At 35.6% G+C, this 6,698-nt stretch overlaps 1 long non-coding RNA gene across 1 annotated transcript in view; it reads right to left on the bottom strand.

Moving 5' to 3' along the window:
- Positions 1 to 593: 593 nt before the first annotated feature.
- Positions 594 to 6,698, bottom strand: part of LOC144564009 (uncharacterized) — a 30,711-nt gene continuing 24,606 nt past the window's right edge. The window contains exon 3 of the long non-coding RNA XR_013514528.1: positions 594 to 652. This is a non-coding gene — a long non-coding RNA (uncharacterized LOC144564009). The remainder of the gene's footprint in view (positions 653 to 6,698) is intronic.

The following is a 6,698-nucleotide window of genomic DNA, read 5'->3' as shown; positions in this document are numbered from 1 at the left end:
AATTGGAAGTGAAATTGAACAGATTCTGATATGACTACTAAACTCACTGGCAACCCAAATTGTCAAAACATGAGACTTAATTATATGGACCAATGAACAACGATAGAAGATTTTGACGAGGGATAACCCTACTAGAACAGTTTACTGGGTAATTTAACTTGAATTTCAGTCACAAAGATAGAAGCTTTTACACTTAATTTCGCATATCAAACGTACTTTTAACTCAACCAAACCCTATTTTGCCGGTTCTCAGTTGGTCTTCATTTTCCACTAATTTCATTTCCTAAATATATTCTATGTAGAGGTAAAACAGTCTAAAGTCTCTAAACAAGTTATTAATAGAACAAATATAAACAATGCATAACGTACCTATGTGGGCGTCATTCACAAAAATACCTGTCTTATACTTCTGTTTTCTCCATCAACGGCATAAAGGGATCTACTCCATTACAGTTTCACTTCGGGAGCAGATCTGAACATGCATGCCGTGCTTTCAGAAATCCATCCTATCACTTGTCACTACAGCCCTGTCAGTAGAGAAAAAACACAATTGAACAGCTTGGAAAATTTTCATTTAGATGTCAATTTAGTCTGACTAGTAGCCTTTGAGGCATCACAAGTATACTATACCACCACAGTTTTTGAGGTACAACTATAGTTGGTTTTAGTTCGGTGCATTTACTAGATCAAAACCTGATGGACCTTAGATGGTACGCAAGGGTTGAATACCATTTAGTCTCATGGGGGTTCAAACCTACCAACTTTAAATATCTCCATGCAGGTATTGAACATCAAGCATCTATGCATTAAATACCAAAAAAATCTTACTTCCATTAACAAGACTAAATATTGAAAGAAGAAACTTATCTTGCTAAAAAATTCCAAATCACAAGCAGAGCAGCATCTCCATTGGGCATAACTGGATAAAGTTGAAGCATGCAAGAGTTGTTGTACACACCACTTAGAAGTGAGGTTAATACTCTTCTGTAAGAAAGAAACAATTAATAGGGACAAAGCAAGATGACCAAGGACCTGAATTGGAAGTGAAATTGAACAGATTCTGATATGACTACTTAACTCACTATCAACCCAAATTGTCAAAACAGGAGACTTACTCATATGGACAAATGAAGAATGATAGAACATTTTGATGAGGGAAAACCCTACTAGAACAGTTTATTGGGTAACTTAACTTGAAATTCCGTCAAAAAGATAGAAGATTTTGCACATAATTTCGCATGTCAAACCTACTTTTAACTCAACCAAACCCTATTTTGCCGGTTCTAACTTGGTCTTCATTTTCCACCAATTTCACTTCCTAAATATATTCTATGTAGGGGTAAAGCAGTCTAAAGTCTCTAAATAACTAATTAATAGAACAAATATAAATAATGAATAACGTACATACGTGATCCTCATTCATAAAAATATCTGTCTTATACTTCTTTTTTCTCCATCAACGGCATAAAGGGTTGTACTCCATGCTGGCTACTTTATAGCTTCAATTCAGGAGCAGATCTGAACGAGCGTGCCGTGCTTTCATAAATCCATCCTATGACTTCTCACAACAGCCCTGTCAGTAGAGAAAAAACACAATTGAACAGCTTGAAAAAATTTCATTCCGATGTCGATTTAGTCTGATTAGTAGCCTTTGAGGCATCTCAAGTGTACTATACCACCACAGTTTTTGAGGTACAACTATAGTTGGTTTTAGATCGGTGCATTTACTAGCTCAAAACCTGATGGACCTTAGATGGTACACAAGGGTTGAATACCATATAGTCTCATGGGGGTTCAAACCTACCAACCTCAAATATCTCCATGCAGGTATTGAACATCAAGCATCTATGCATTAAATACCAAAAAAATCTTACTTCGATTAACAAGACTAGATATTGAAAGAAGGAACTTATCTCGCAAAAAAATTCCAAATCACAAGCAGAGCAGCATCTCCCTTGGGCATAACTTGATAAATTTGAAGCTTCCAAGAGTTGTTGTACACACCACATAGATGTAAGGTTAATACTCTTCTGTAAGAAACAAACAATTAATACGGACAAAGCAAGATGACCAAGGACCTGAATTGGAAGTGAAATTGAACAGATTCTGATATGACTACTTAACTCATTATCAACCCAAATTGTCAAAAGAGGAGACTTACTCATATGGACAAATGAACAATGATTGAAGATTTTGACGTGGGATAATCCTGCTAGAACAGTTTACTGTGTAACTTAACTTCAATTTCAGTGAAAAAGATAGAAGAATTTGCCCTTAATTTCGCATGTCATACCTACTTTTAACTCAACTGAACCCTATTTTGCCGGTTCCCAATTGGTCTTCATTTTCCACTAATTTCACTTCCTAAATATATTCTATGTAGGGGTAAAGCAGTCTAAAGTCTCTAAATAACTAATAAATAGAACAAATATAAACAATGCATAACGTACCTACGTGATCCTCATTCATAAAAATACATGTCTTATACTTCTTTTTTCTCCATCAACGGCATAAAGGGTTGTACTCCATGCTGGCTACTTTATAGTTTCACTTCGGGAGCAGATCTGAACGTGCGTGCCGTGCTTTCATAAATCCATCCTATGACTTCTCACTACGGCCCTGTCAGTAGAGAAAAAACACAATTGAACAGCTTGAAAAAATTTCATTCAGATATCGATTTAGTCTAATTAGTAGCCTTTGAGGCATGACAAGTATACTATACCACCACAGTTTTTGTGGTACAACTATAGTTGGTTTTAGATCGGTCCATTTACTAACTCAAAACCTGATGGACCTTTCCTGGTACACAAGGGTTGAATACCATTAAGTCTGATGGGTGTTCAAACCTACCAACTTTAAATATCTCCATGCAGGTATTGAACATGAAACATCTATGCATTAAATACCAAAAAAATCTTACTTCGATTAACAAGACTAGATATTGAAAGCAGAAACTTATCTTGCAAAAAAATTCCAAATCACAAGCAGAGTATTCCATGGGCATAACTTGATAAAGTTGAAGCTTGCAAGAGCTGTTGTACACACCACTTAGAAGTAAGGTTAAAGAAGAAACTTATCTTGCAAAAAATTCCAAATCACAAGCAGAGTATGCCATGGGCATAACTTGATAAAGTTGAAGCTTGCAAGAGCTGTTGTACACACCACTTAGAAGTAAGGTTAATACACTTCTTGAAGAAAGAAACAATTAATAGGGACAAAGAATAATGACCAATGACCTGAATTAGAAGTGAAATTGAACAGATTCTCATATGACTACTTAACTCACTGGCAACCCAAATTGTCAAAACAGGAGACTTAATTATATTGACCAATGAACAACGATAGAAGATTTTGACGAGGGATAACCCTACTACAACAGTTTACTGGGTAATTTAACTTGAATTTCAGTCACAAAGATAGAAGCTTTTGCACTTAATTTCGCATGTCAAACGTACTTTTAACTCAACCCAACCCAATTTTGCCGGTTCTCAGTTGGTCTTCATTTTCCACTAATTTCATTTCCTAAATATATTCTATGTAGAGGTAAAACCGTCTAAAGTCTCTAAACAAGTTATTAATAGAACAAATATAAACAATGCATAACATACCTATATGAGCCTCATTCACAAAAATACCTGTCTTATACTTCTGTTTTCTCCATCAACGGCATAAAGGGATGTACTCCATGCTGGCTACTTTATGGTTTCAGTTAGGGAGCAAATCTGAACATGCATGTCGTGCTTTCATAAATCCATCCTATGACTTCTCACAACAGCCCTGTCAGTAGAGAAAAAACACAATTGAACAGCTTCAAAAAATTTCATTCCGATGTCGATTTAGTCTGATTAGTAGCCTTTGAGGCATCTCAAGTGTACTATACCACCACAGTTTTTGAGGTAGAACTATAGTTGGTTTTAGATCGGTGCATTTGCTAGCTCAAAACCTGATGGACGTTAGATGGTACACAAGGGTTGAATACCATATAGTCTCATGGGGGTTCAAACCTACCAACTTCAAATATCTCCATGCAGGTATTGAACATCAAGCATCTATGCATTAAATACCAAAAAAATCTTACTTCGATTAACAAGACTAGATATTGAAAGAAGAAACTTATCTCGCAAAAAAATTCCAAATCACAAGCAGAGCAGCATCTCCCTTGGGCATAACTTGATAAAGTTGAAGGTTCCAAGAGTTGTTGTACACACCACATAGAAGAATGGTTAGTACTCTTCTGTAAGAAACAAACAATTAATAGGGACAAAGCAAGATGATCAATGACCTGAATTGGAAGTGAAATTGAACAGATTCTGATATGACTGTAAGAAACAAACAATTAATAGGGACAAAGCAAGATGACCAAGGACCTGAATTGGAAGTGAAATCGAACAGATTCTGATATGACAAATTAACTCACTGCAACCCAAATTGTCAAAACTGGAGACATAATCATACGAACCAATGAACAACGATAGAATATTTTCACGTGGGATAATCCTACTAGAACAGTTTACTGGGTAACTTAACTTGAAATTCAGTCACAAAGATAGAAGATTTAGCACATAATTTCGCATGTCAAACCTACTTTTAACTCAACAAAACCCTATTTTGCCGGTTCGCAATTGGTCTTCCTTTTCCACAAATTTCACTTCCTAAATATATTCTATGTAGGGGTAAAGGAGTCTAAAGTCTCTAAATAACTAATTAATAGAACAAATATAAACAATGCATAACGTACCTGCGTGATCCTCATGCATAAAAATACCTGTCTTATACTTCTTTTTTCTCCATCAACGGCATGAAGGGTTGTAATCCATGCTAGCTACTTTATAGTTTCACTTCGGGAGCAGATCTGAACGAGCGTGCCGTGCTTTCATAAATCCATCCTATTACTTCTCACTACAGCCCGGCCAGTAGAGAAAAATCACAATTGAACAGCTTGAAAAAATTTCATTCAGATGTCGATTTAGTCTGATTAGTAGCCTTTGAGGCATCACAAGTATACTATACCACCACAATTTTTGAGGTACAACTATAGTTGGTTTTAGATCAGTGCATTTACAAGCTCAAAACCTGATGAACCTTAGATGGTACACAAGGGTTGAATACCATTTAGTCTCATGGGGGTTCAATCCTACCAACTTCAAATATCTCCATGCAGGTATTGAACATCAAGCATCTATGCATTAAATACCAAAAAAATCTTACTTCGATTAACAAGACTAGATATTGAAAGAAGAAACTTATCTCGCAAAAAAATTCCAAATCACAAGCAGAGCAGCATCTCCCTTGGGCATAACTTGATAAAGTTGAAGCTTCCAAGAGTTGTTGTACACACCACATAGAAGAATGGTTAGTATTCTTCTGTAAGAAACAAACAATTAATATGGACAAAGCAAGATGATCAATGACCTGAATTGGAAGTGAAATTGAACAGATTCTGATATGACTGTAAGAAACAAACAATTAATAGGGACAATGCAAGATGACCAAGGACCTGAATTGGAATTGAAATCGAACAGATTCTGATATGACAAATTAACTCACTGGCAACCCAAATTGTCAAAACTGGAGACATAATCATACGAACCAATGAACAACGATAGAAGATTTTCACGTGGGATAATCCTACTAGAACAGTTTACTGGGTAACTTAACTTGAAATTCAGTCACAAAGATAGAAGATTTAGCACATAATTTCGCATGTCAAACCTACTTTTAACTCAACAAAACCCTATTTTGCCGGTTCGCAATTGGTCTTCCTTTTCCACAAATTTCACTTCCTAAATATATTCTATGTAGGGGTAAAGGAGTCTAAAGTCTCTAAATAACTAATTAATAGAACAAATATAAACAATGCATAACGAACAAATAAATAACTACTTAACTCATTATCAACCCAAATTGTCAAAAGAGGAGACTTACTCATATGGACAAATGAACAATGATTGAAGATTTTGACGTGGGATAATCCTACTAGAACAGTTTACTGTGTAACTTAACTTCAATTTCAGTGAAAAAGATAGAAGAATTTGCACTTAATTTCGCATGTCATACCTACTTTTAACTCAACTGAACCCTATTTTGCCGGTTCCCAATTGGTCTTCATTTTCCACTAATTTCACTTCCTAAATATATTCTATGTAGGGGTAAAGCAGTCTAAATCCTCTAAATAACTAATAAATACAACAAATATAAACAATGCATAACGTACCTACGTGATCCTCATTCATAAAAATACATGTCTTATACTTCTTTTTTCTCCATCAACGGCATAAAGGGTTGTACTCCATACTGGCTACTTTATAGTTTCACTTCGGGAGCAGATCTGAACGTGCGTGCCGTGCTTTCATAAATCCATCCTATGACTTCTCACTACGGCCCTGTCAGTAGAGAAAAAACACAATTGAACAGCTTGAAAAAATTTCATTCAGATATCGATTTAGTCTAATTAGTAGCCTTTGAGGCATGACAAGTATACTATACCACCACAGTTTTTGTGGTACAACTATAGTTGGTTTTAGATCGGTACATTTACTAACTCAAAACCTGATGGACCTTTGCTGGTACACAAGGGTTGAATACCATTAAGTCTGATGGGTGTTCAAACCTACCAACTTTAAATATCTCCATGCAGGTATTGAACATGAAACATCTATGCATTAAATACCAAAAAAATCTTCCTTCGATTAAGAAGA

This window comes from Carex rostrata, chromosome 13 (assembly GCF_964058835.1).
Source record: "Carex rostrata chromosome 13, lpCarRost1.2, whole genome shotgun sequence".
Taxonomy (NCBI): Eukaryota; Viridiplantae; Streptophyta; class Magnoliopsida; order Poales; family Cyperaceae; genus Carex; species Carex rostrata.
Note: the sequence above shows the minus strand (reverse complement) of the source record. Positions and strands in the feature narration are given on the sequence as shown.